Consider the following 13577-nt stretch of genomic DNA (forward strand, 5'->3'; position numbering starts at 1 on the left):
TCCAAATTTACTTAAATTTTTCGCAAGCTATCTGGGCAACCGACGGCAATTTGTAAAAGTAGATGGCTTTGAATCCAATCATTACCGCACCAGATCGGGAGTAAGTCAAGGTAGTACCCTCGGACCGACGCTTTTCCTTATTTTTATTAACGACTTGCCGGAAAAAGTAAAATCTGCGAAATGTCTCTTGTTCGCAGATGACCTTAAATTAAGTCTGGGTATAGGCGAGGAGGCTGACACTCTAGCTCTGCAGAAAGATATTGACGCTGTCACTGAGTGGAGCAGGGATAACCGTCTTCCCTTTAATGAGAGCAAATGCAAAGTGATAACCTTCTCACTAAAGCTGAACCCGATTAAGGTAGTTTATAAGTTATATGACGCCCCTTTGGATAGAGTAAATGACATTCGTGACTTAGGATTAATATTAGATACCAAATTAGACTTCCATAAACATGTAACATTAATATGTAAACAAGCTAGTAGACTTTTGGGCTTCGTCATGAGAACTACTGCTGATTTCGATGACGTAAGGGTGACAAGAGTAATATACAACGCGTACGTGCGCAGCAAGCTTGAGTACGCTGCTGTTGTTTGGAATCCCTACGAGGATAAGTATGAAATGCTTATTGAGCGAATTCAGCGCAAATTTGCCAGGTGGCTTTACAAAAAAAGTCGAGGCTACTATCCATATCTGTATCCCTCGTTGTTTGTCTTGGGTATGGTGACTTTGGAAACCCTTAAATTAAGGAGAGTAATGGCAGCTATTGTCCATTACTTGTCTATTGTTCATCATGCCCTTGACGCTCAAGAGGTGGTGGAAAGGATTGGCCTATTGGTACCGAGGTACTTGCCGTGTGACCAAGCAGGAACTGTGGCTCCGCGTCGCAGGCCTCGTCTCCTACACCGGCCTGCTACGCGTACTAAGCGGGCTGCTCTAGCGCCGACAAACCGTGCTCTGCGACTGATAGGAGACATACTCGCTCGGCACGATGATATAGACTTGTTTGCTGACAGTTTTAGTAGTCTGAGACATAAATTTCAAGTAATAGTGGATGACATGCTGATTCATGGTGAAAAGGTGTTGTAAATGTTTTGAGATGTGGCTGACTGTATTTAATTTTATTGTATTTGACATCACATTAATATGTATGTTAAATTTGTATTTTCTGGAAATTTAAATTTTGACATCATTATTATTATCTTTTTTATTTACTGTTTAGTTTTTTATGTTATTATTGTTTATAAGTTGTTATGTCTGATTGTCTATCTTGTATGCACTTTGGATTTTTTCTGTAAGCATGCTTGTTAACCTGATTAAATGATTAAATGATTAAATGATTAAATGATTAATTTTTTCTTCGGAGTTTGGGTGTAATTAGTGGTTGCATATTATGTGTGCTCATGATACCCGCGATACGGTCTCCCTAGTGCGAACAAATGAGTCATAATACATACAATTTTGAATATACAATTCAAATGGAGTAATGCTAAAGTGTTGACTCAATTAAAGGTTACCACCACATGCAACAGCCAAGCACAGTTAATTGTTTATATACATAATATATACAGTTATTCACACTTCCGGCTTATATAACATGAAGTACAATATATATTTTAAATTGAAAGATATGATAAACATTACAAATAAGAAGAAAGTAAAATGTTAACGAATATAAATATGAATTACTTGTGCAACTATAATCAAACTGTGTTCCAAATAAGGCATGAAGTTGTCACAGTTACAGTTCACGTAAAATAAAGTCCGCTGCCTGTAACAGGTTAGTGATGCACCAAATATGTCCACAGACTCACTGCAGTCGTACAGTCTGCATAGTCTAGTGAAATTATTCTCAATAACTGTGGACAATTTATTTTAGCTCTTATCAATTTATACAGGAAGATAAAATCATGTCCCATTGCCTGGTCGGAGATATCTTGTTTAATCTATTAAGTCGATTGGCATACGAATACCGCCTCCCTCCCATAGCACGACAAATGCCAAACAAAACGTTTTTGCGCCCTCTCAATACGTAGTAAGTGTGTAGCAAAAATGTAGCCTCCACACGACGCTACAGTAGTCCAGGAGTCTACGAACCAGAGCGTTATATAGTAATATTTTTGTAGAGCTCTTGCGAAACCCCTTTACTATTTCTCAACACAAAACCTAACATTTGTGAGGCCTTCCGTACAACTGCATCTATATGCTTCCTAAATGTAAGCTTGCCGTCGAAGTAGACGAATAACGAACATTGTCAACCTCATTCAATGGCTTATCAGATATATATACTGTGAAGACACACCCCTCAATCTCCTAGAGAATGTTATACATAAACACTTCTTAATATTTAAGCGCACCTTGTGATCGACACACCATTTAGACAATCCATAAATGTTAGCAATACTGCTTTCCTGTTTAGATGTAAGGGCGCGTTTATTCGACACGAATTTCATCGCGCCGATCGAGACCGCTGGCGTCTAACTGTCATGGCAATATACGCTTTATTTATTTAGCCTTTACGTTTTAACTTAAATAAAAGCTGGCTTATCTTTGGTCTTATTATATCGAGGAATTTAAATGTTGTTGCCTCATAAATAGAATTTAGATTAATGTATGTGAAATCGTGATAACTGGGCCGTCACAGCGCGGCGGCCGCGCTAAAACTTTCGCGTCTTGTAACTGGGCGTTTAGGGTGCTGGTGGAGTTACAGGCACATGGGACTTCTCAAGTTATGTTTCAGGGTTACGGGCGAAGTGGCAGTTCCCCTTAGATCTTTGCGATTTAAAGCTCTGAGTGGCATTGCAACTGTTACGGATAGGAGCATTGACTTACAAATAAATGGACGACGGGTCTAATACAAAAACCACGAAAAAAATGTCCCAAATCAACCTATTTAAACGTAGTGACATGTAAAGGATGATGAAAAAGCTAAAACGTTAGATTTAAATTGTAATGTCATCGCAGTACCGTCTAATTTTGCTTGCTTCGCTGTCAGTCGAACAAACTATGACTAAAGCGCGAATGACGCTCTGTATACGATTTTAACGCCCTATAAGTTCGGACACTTTTTAGCGCGGACCCGACGTCCATATAATTGTAAGTCAATGGATAGGAGTGTCGCTTACCACCAGACGCACGAATTGTTCGCCACTTCACTTAGTATATATAAAAAAGCAAAGGCATAAAATCCACATGCGCAGCTTAATCCGCGGTGAAAGAAATATTTGTGCTCAATTCTGCGGGAACCTATCTTTGCCAATTATTCCGCGCCCCTTTTCGGATTACGCGTTCGAGTAGCGGAGCTTGATGAGCAGCGTTATTATAATAGTACGGTAGCCTCTTGAGGCGTATAGGGTACGGTTACCAAAGGGGCCTCTCTGTATACCCTCTTGGGTTTTGTAGAAAACGACTCGGAGATGACAACATCTATATTCTATAGTTTGTATGAGCAATATACATTGGAAAAAAAATTCTCTAGTAACCTTGTGCCTGAAAACCAAGAATCTGGGTCCCATGTCTGCCAGTTTTTATTATTAGTATAGAGATTATATTGCAATTTTCATAATATTTGTTATTCTTCTAAAATCTAGATGCAATGGCAGTTGAGTCTCGAAAAAGTGCCAATGGAATGGCAGCGATGGCATCCATTCATTCAATCACTAACGATCGAAGTTATCTTACTAAGACTAAAGGAAATTAATATGCACATCTAAATTTGTATCTAGTTTAATCAGAAATGTTGGTGTCGAAGACTGTTTTACTACGTGAACCCAAAGCTTGACAGTCGTATATTGAGATGTCAAACACTGGTATGTAACTAATGTCAATTATTGGTACCTGATGGTATTGTGCAATAGCAATAACTGCCTCCGTGGCCGAACGGTTACCATACCGGACTGCCACGCAGAGGTCCCCGGGTTCGATTCCCGGGGCGGGAGAAATATTTGTATTGCCTACATTTATTTCTCTCGTGAGTTTGGGTGTAATTTGTGGTTGTCTATGTGTGTGTCCATGGCACCCGCGACACAGGGTTTCCCTAATGCGGGGCTATGTTGAGTGTGTGCGTTATTATTATTATTATTATTAATGAAAAAATGCCAAAAGGGTGTTACATTATGATGATGATGAAGTATCGAAAAGGATTCCTCTAATCGTTGCAGGATGAAAATATTTTTTAATGTCATTATTTTTTATTATGTTATGATCGTGTGATATTTAAGTTTCATTTTTGTGCGAATTTTTTTTTGCAATGTAATGTAATGTTATTGTAAATGTTCTCTTTAATTACACTGTATCTACACATTGATCTCATTATGCCATACTCAATTATTGGGACATTAGAAAATTTGTTTGTCTTAAACGGGCACAATTTTAGAGGTTGCGGAAAACTGGAATACTTTATGTTACACCCACTGGGACATTTGCCTTACCAAGGAAATTACTGTGCATATATTAATTTGTATCTCGTTTTATCAAATTAAATTTAGTGTTTTATGAAATGATATTGGATAATCAATTCTATATCGATTGTAAGTAAAATAAAAAAAGAAACGAAAAATGATTAGTACACTTCGGTAACCAATCACAAACTCGAATTTTTTTTCCGAAATAAAATATGTTCGAACTTTGATTACACCGAAATTATAACGAAACCGTTGTTCTATCAGGATATTTTGGATGTCTATCGCAAAGACACTATTAGGGTCGGTAAGGTTAGGTTTAAAAAAGAAAAAAATATTTTACACTCAAAATTACTTTCGAGGTTACGAAAATTCGAGCAAACGTTACTTCTGGAAAATGTCATTTCGCACTACTGATAGGTAACCGTAAAATTATATATATGTATATACGAGCCCTATACCCCACCTACGGTGGGGTCGGGCTCGGCCTGCGGCGCGTGGTCGTTTTCAGATTACGGGGTGTGCTTATGCTCTTCGGTGGCACAGTGATTATTACTATGGGCGCTTGGTGAGGAAAATTTCAGATTCGATTCCTGATTTTAGCCAATTTATGAAAAAAAAATATTTTTATGTTGGTTTTGGTCAGGGTATTCCGGGTATTGCCCTCAGAATTATCGTTATACTGGTACTCGTAGTAGAAATTCCCTAGTTTCAGACCAGAAATTTGGAGTGATTGTCTGGCATTTTTTCCTTAAATACTTCTCTTTTTAGCATAGCTTCCAAGAAAAAAGAATCTAACAGAGAGACGGTCGAGATACAACAACGCTATAAGTATCTCATTTCCACTACATCGGGATGTATGCCTTTCATTTTGAACAATTATGAGCTCTTGTACACGTAATAGAGGCTCCATATACTACCTATGTGTGGACGCTTTGGGCTTCGCCCTCCGCTAGACCTCGGTCTACGGCCTCGGCACTTATGGCGGCCATATAGACAAATGGCAAAAAATAAATTTTGACTGCAAATTATTATTAAACACCCGTAGCAGCACATGCCGATTTTCAGTAGAATTAGAGCAATTTTTTATCAACCGCTAAAAAGTTTGTAACGCAGTCATATTGAAAAATGACTAAATAAAAATTTTAGAGATTTTTTCTGTCGCCAACTAACGCTTCTATGACGACAATATTTGAAAATGGCGAAAAACAAATTTTGAGCACAAATTATTATCTATTTCTAGTGGCCTTCACATGCCAATTTTCAGTCGAGTCGAGAATTATTAACGAAAAAAACACTTATATGGCAGCCATATTAAAAAATGGCGAAAAGAAATTTTTGACCCCAAATTATGATTAAGGACTCCTAAAGAATCTCGCATGCCAATTTTCAGCCCGATCGACGCAAATTTTTCTTCGGCTGTCATTTTGAAATCGCCATCTTGAATTTTGTTTAACCCAGGCAATTGACCAGTGTTACCCTCTATGACATTCTTTCGAGCATCTCCTACCTATCTCTAATAGTTTCCGTGATAGGAGACTTTGAAATTAGTATGGCGGCCATCTTGTTTATTTGAATGTCGAAGATATTTTACTTCCCGCGGAAATTGACCAGGGTGTATCTCATAAAAATGCACGACCTTTCAATAGCAAATATAAATTTATCGACGTTGAGATCTATTGTAGAGAACTGAACATGTGGATCGCAGTGTGCCATACCCTGCGGAGAAGCGTGAATCAGTGTGATCGACGACGTTAAAAAACGCAGCTCCGCGCTCCGTCGCGGGGCGCGGTGCACTGTGTTAATCGCCTTACAAGTGGAATATTTTCTTTACATTATTGGATCACTACTGAGGTACCCTCTTTCCAACAAAAAAGAATTACCAAAATACGTTCAGAAATTTCGCTTTTTTAAATTTTAAAAGAAATTTAGTTATCGCGTAACTTACATACGAAAAAAACATGCAGTCAAATTGAGAAGTTCCTTTTTTTTTAAAGTCGGTTAAAAATTAAACTTTGTCTATTAAAAATCAAACTTGCGAAACAGTTCGTCCAGTGAAGTACTGCCACCTATTTCTCCAGCCAAGCAGTAATGTGAGCATTACTGCGTTCCGGGTTTGAATGGAATGAGTGCAGGTGAAATTACAAGCACATGGGACTTATCAACTTATGTCTAAAGGCGAGTAGTAGTGCCCCTCACATGTTTGCGATTTAAAGCTCGTGGCACTGCAACTGTTATGGACAGGTGTGACGCTTTCCACCAGGTGCACGGCTTGTTCATCCCGTCATTTAGTATCATTTAAAAAACTTTCCATCGTATTATGCTTTTTCAAGGGTAATATTGTTAAATTGATGACAGAATGAATGTTGCTATTATATATAATGTATATATAGAATTCGCTTCTGTGAGTCTACACTTACTACATTGCTGTTAACGAACTCTCATATTTTGTGAAAAGGGAGCGTAGTGTAATGGGAAAATTTTAAACATTAAGTCTTATCGAGTTTCCGATATCTCGTTATTAGTATGCATTCGTTCAGTAAACAAGAAACCAAACGGTATTCCACGGCCCAAAAGCCGTACACATTTCTTTCTAAATTACGAGTTTTGTAGGAGATATTTTGTACATATTTACTAAAGACAACCTGTGTTATTTTTGTTAATAGGAGAATGGAACACAGGTTCTGCGGGATGGGATTAAAAGATAGACCATGTTGCAACTGGATGTAATGTCGGGCTCGTAGTAATGCTTTTAGAAAATACGGAATAAATTTGTTTTAAAAACGTTTTATAGGAATAAAGTAAACGGGAAAAGAATGAATAAAGAATGGGTGAAATGACGCACATTGGAAGAGGCCTTTGTCCAGCAGCACAGTTGCAGATGACAATAATAATGAGTAGCTTTGATAATTTTCTTTTTTTTGTATTATTTTACGTAGAATAGATACGCTTTTGATAATGCTGACCTCATTCATCATCATCCCAGTTTTTTATCACTCTCCTTACAGGTTCCCGACCACTTAAGTGACTATATTACCTTAGCTTGAATTCAAATTTTTCCCGTAATAATACGGTTCCTTTTGCTTGGACCGAGCGGCTGGGACATTAGCTTTATTTCGGAATTAATTTTTTTACAAACGAAATTAAAGGTATTCGAAAAATGCATATCGAATAGTACACGTGCTCTATTTAATTAAGTTAATATAAAAGAAAATTGATATATGTAAAGTACTTATTGAAAACAGAGGTTTTCTTGTAAAATTTCGAGGTAAGTTTGTGTTTTATTTCTATCCCGAAAATTTCTAGGTATCGTGTTTTCACACCTTATAGTAATCAGTGAATATTTTCAATGTCACTATATATTTTTACCAAAGCGATTGTTTCAACACTTCACTGTTGTGCGGAATTAACCAAAGCCATTTGAGGTAGTGTAGATTCTTTAAAATTTTGAATCGTTCTTGAATTCCCTATTCTTTCCACTATTCTTACTTCGGTTCGTTTAATCATCACTTCCATCAAAATTCTCGAAGAGAGAGGTCGCGCCTTTTTTCGTATAAATGTATACTGTTTAAATGTCTAAAAATTTTCTTATTTGCGCGAATAATAACGAAGAAACACGGAAATGTGAGGAAAATTGTTAGTGCACATACACGTTACTTGTGAAGCTACCGAGCAGCAGTCTGTATGAAGCAGTTCTTAATAGTTAATTAGTTTACATCTCTCAACATTACAAATTTCATACAAGTAAGCGTCAATTTACAAAATAATGAGAAATCATTATGTACCAGTGTCATAGTACACAATAGTGTACAAATTAAGATAATTAATGAAACTAATAAATAATTAAATTCAACTAACAGTGTCAAGTGTAGGTACAGAAAAGAACAGGTCAATATGGATTCTAAACAACTAATAAATGTAAATTAAAGTAGGTATAATAATACGGTGAATATCAAATTCTCAAAAAGGACTTTTCCAATAAAAAGATCTTCAGTCTGCGCCTGAACGTTTCAAAAGTCAAGTAATCATTTATTCCACAGGTCAAATAGACTTACACTTCAAAACATCACTTTTAAGTTACTGCTTGTTCACTACGCTGACTTCCCTAAGAAGAACGAGCAAGAAATTCTAGGGATTGAAGAGAACTCTTTCCTCAAGAACTCTTTTCACATAAACTTAAATGCTATGGAATACATTTTGAATCAAATTTGTGCGGACTCTGGAGCCATGTCGTCTTTCCATACATCTTTATGTAACACGTAGTCTTTAATTTTGTAATATGACTTTTCAATCAAAATATTTTTACTGTAGTTTTTAAACTTAGGAAATGATAATCTTAATATAATATGCTCCGGAACCTTATTGTCAAAACATATACAGTTTCCCATAAAAGAGTCGTTTGCCTTGGAACGATATTGTGGTAACATGAGTTTGAACATAGCTTTATGGTTAAATATTACGAGTATCTTCTTTCTAATTGAAATTATGTATATTCTTTTTTATACTTTATAAAATATATTTTACTAAATATTCTGTGATGCCACAGTCATGATACTAGTCTCCTCAAACTTTTGTCTTAGAGAAACCTAACAGCCTAAACGGTACACAGAACGAATCGCTCGTTTTTGCAATACAAATATGGTTTGAATGTCTGCCGCTTTATCCCACATGAGAATCCCGTAGGATATTATACTGTGGAAGTAACTAAAGCAAACTAGTTCCCTCACAACATTCAATTTTTAGTTCGGCAGGTAGGTGCTCGTAGTAGGTCTTTCCTATAAACCGACGCGTTTTTCTCGTGTAGCGCAGTGCGACGCGGTACTGATCGGAGTTATCCCGATACATCAAGAAATGATAAACTGCTACAAGGACATCATCAGGGCTCTAAGACAAGTCAAGGATGAGATTACATACAAGCTACTCGCCCGACTGACAACAGTATGCGTTGGTCTTAAAAATGCCTGTTTAGTCTAATCTTGAATAGCCACAAATTGTTCACTTTCTTTGCCACACACATTAGGTAGGATAAACGCTTTGTGGGTAGCAAATTAGTAGCATGATATGTGTACTGGACTGTGTGGTCGAACAAAATTCAATGAAAAGTTCATATGCACAATTTCCTGAAGGGTACATTCCGGTACAAGTAGGAATGTTTTCTAGATTTCGAACCTTCGATTCCACAAGACAGTCAGTGGTAAATCTCTTTGCATTTCACTCCACGGAATCCAAGGCAGCCATTTGGTATGGAACAGAACTGTCCCAAAGGTGACATAGCGATGCCGTACTTTCTGAAACTGGTATCTTAAAACGAGTGTTTATTCAGGAAATGGTAAAACTTTCTATTTATATTAAATTTCTTATGAAGGGTGTGAATTTGGATGCATTACTTTAAGAATAGGTAAAAGCTATTGTGTCTATATCAAGAAAATGTGAAGTGTAATTAGACTACAATATTTGTATATACGATCCATTTTTTGTATGTCAGTAACTTTGTGCTTTGACATACGAATTTGTGAAAGTAAGGCAACGATCATAGACATAGAAGCAACGATAGCCGCTCCATACATGAAACAAACTTGTGCTTCTCAAAAATTCAAAACTGGATACCTAGTGCTTTGGCTCTAGTTAAATTTAATGTGATGTAACCATTGACTTACAAATAAATGGACGACTAGTCTAATACAAAAACCACGAAAAAAATGTTCCAAGTCAACCTATTTAAACGTAGTGACATGTAAAGGAGTATGCAAAAGCTAAAACGTTAGATTTAAATTGTAATGTCATCGCAGTACTGTCTAATTTTGCTTGCTCCGCTGTCAGTCGAACAAACGAAGACTAAAGCGTGAATAACGCTCTGTATACGATTTTAACGCCCTATAAGTTCGGACACTTTTTAGCGCGGACCCGACGTCCATTTAATTGTAAGTCAATGAATGTAACCAAACTTCGTCAACTATCACATATTCAAAAGTGTGTTATGTAACATCGAATATCATTGTCAAGAAGTTATCGAGTGACGAGAGGAATAAGTCATGATTAGTAAGCAACCCACTTACGTATAGACAGTTCAGTCTAAGACATAAAGTTGTTAACACTCATATGTTCGTAATTTCACCAGCATTAAACGGTGTCCTTCAAAACCATGCTAATATTTCTGCTTGGCAGCAGAAATAGGAACGGTGACAGTACTTCCCTATACAAAGTCTTTCACAAGGAACTCTACTACTACGACATTTTTTTATGATAGCGAATGATAACGGGACGAACAAGCCCTGCGCCTGGTGGTAAGCGACACGCGCGTCCCGAAGACATAACCTTGTGTCCAGTGTCCCTCACATCTTTGCGATTTAAAGCTCTGAGTGGCACTGCACCTTTTATGGACAGGCGTGTCGCTTACCAACAGGTGCACGAATTGTTCGTCCCATCATTTAGTATCATAAAAAAACATAAGTAGAAAAGTCCCATGGACCTGTAATTTCACCAGCACCCTTACCCTTCAAAACCGAAACGCATACTGCTATTTAAATATAATGTACTAAGGACCGCACTAGAACGTTGTATACTCGGCTGTATTATTATTATTCCGCGACAGGTTCTAGTGTCATTTGTTAAGAAAACTGGCCAAAATGTAACTCTTCATAAACACGTAAACCGCAAATATAACGACAATTTTTATTACAGACCCTTGAAGGCAACAACGTCGTAACTCAGAAATGGGTGTTTTTAAACGCTCATTACTCCTCCTCTGGCGTTTTAATGGTCTCTATGATGAAGAGGTGTGTAAAAAATGAATTAACGATTCTCTTTTTCACCCTAGAGCAATTAAACGTGGGGCATTTGTTTTATCTAGAAATAAAACGTAAAGAATTATACCGGTGGCAGCCAGTTAATACGTAGCCATGTTTGAATTCTAACATACTTATTCGATATATAGTTCTTTTCGCGATTATTACACATAGGAAATGAAACTATTTTTCCGGATTTAAATCGCGTATATTTGTTTTTTCAAACAAACCAACGTTTCCGGCCTTTTACCGGTCCCATGGTCACGGTTGACTGAGGTGGTATAGTCATCAACCAGTTATGTCTAATATTAATGCAAACTACCCTATTTTTTCACTATAGTTACAAAAGTTATTAATTAAATACCATGTTTTTAATTTTACAAAGGAACATTCCAATTTACGCTACATTGCCTTTTACAAATTATTTTATTGAATGATTTTTTTTTATTATAAGTTAAATTTATTATTAATTAATAATATAAATTAAAACATATTAATTAGAACTGCAGTCTTTTTGGGATTTTTCATCAGATGAAATACTGGGTCCTAAACTGGTGGTATGGAGAAACCATTTTCCCTGTTTGTCTATTATAGCAAAGCTCAATTGTTTCGAATTCACAAAATGCTTATACATACATAATATATTCCATATAGGTATTCGCTGTTACGTCCTAATACTACAGTAGTGGACACTTAAAAAGCATAGTAGATCCAGATCAGAAAAAAATTGAAAAATATCGCACATGACAACTAAGATAGTATTATCTCAAATTTGCTTTAACTTATATTAATATTACCTGTTTGATTTCAAAGCGACAGTGCTGTTGTGTCATTTTGTAATCAAATCTTATACGAATGACATACAAATACAGCGAAATTTTGAACATAAATTATTAATATGATAAACCACAAACAACACAACAAACAAACAAGTCCCGAAATCCTGGAAGCTTGCAAATGTACAGCCTGTACCTAAGAAAGGTAGCCATGCCGACCCATCTAATTATCGACCTATCGCAATCACCTCCATACTCTGTAAGACTATGGAGCGTGTATTGAACAGCCGTCTCCTTGGATACCTCGAAGATAACGATCTCCTCAGTGATCGACAATATGGTTTTCGCCGTGGACGATCTACTGGGGATCTTCTTGCGTACGCCACACATTTATGGAGCGAGGCTGTCGAGAAACGCGGTGAATCGCTTGCCGTGTCTCTCGACATATCAAAGGCCTTTGATAGGGTTTGGCATGATAGCCTGTTAAACAAGCTTCCAGCTTACGGAATTCCTGTTGGCTTTTGCACATGGATAAGCGATTTTCTGAAGGATAGGTCAATCCGTGTAGTTGTAGATGGTTACTCGTCTGCTCCTCATGGTATAAATGCCGGTGTACCTCAGGGATCTGTCCTCTCCGCCACTCTATTCTTGCTGCATATCAACGACCTGCTGCTGATGCCCGGTATCTTTGGGTACGCAGACGACAGCACAGTGGCGGTGAGTTATGTGCCAGACGCCCGAGACAACAGTGAAGAGATCCGGTGTAAGCGAGAGGCGATGGTCACCCGGTTGAACCTGAGTCTGAAAGCTGCTTCCGACTGGGGAGATGCTAACAGGGTCAGGTTTAATGCGGCTAAAACACAGGCGTGTCTTTTCTCATCAAAACGGAGTCCCCTACACCTTACTCCGACTTTCCGAGGTGTATCCGTGCCGATAAGGGACCACCTTGAGCTACTTGGTCTGGACTTATCATCCAACCTCAACTTTGGGCGATACATCGAGTGCTTGGCAAAAACTGCTGCCAGAAAACTAGGCATACTTTTCAAGGTCAGGCGGTACTTCACACCTGAACAGCTTTTAAATCTGTATAAAGCACAAGTTCGATCCTGTATGGAGTACTGCTGCCACCTTTGGGACGGCTCTGCCCAATACCAGTTAGCTGCCTTGGACTCGGTGGAGCGTAAAGCACAGAGACTTATTAACAATAATCCTCTTGTGGAGTCGAAGCTCCAAAATCTCGATCATCGCAGAAAAGTAGCCTGCTTGTCGGTTTTCTATCGGATACATTTCGGGGCGTGTGCGCAGGAACTTTTCAATTTGGTTCCGCCCTCACCGTTCCTCCTTCGGTCGACTAGAAGGTCCGGAGCACTCCATTCTTATGTCGTTGATATTCCACCTATTCGCACTAAGCGCTTTGCCTCCTCCTTTCTGATGCGTACGGCAAAGGAATGGAATGCTCTACCGGCATCTGTATTTCCCGAAAAGTACAATTTGGGGCTATTCAAGGCTAGAGTGAATAGGCATTTTTTAGGCAAACGCGTCCCATCGTCGGTCACATCGTCGCTTAACATCAGGTGAGATTGTGGCCAAGCGTGTGTCTATTATATATTAAAAAAAA

The sequence above is a fragment of the Hyposmocoma kahamanoa genome, unplaced genomic scaffold (genome assembly GCF_003589595.1).
Source record: "Hyposmocoma kahamanoa isolate Upper Pololo Valley unplaced genomic scaffold, ASM358959v1 166, whole genome shotgun sequence".
Lineage (NCBI taxonomy): Eukaryota > Metazoa > Arthropoda > Insecta > Lepidoptera > Cosmopterigidae > Hyposmocoma > Hyposmocoma kahamanoa.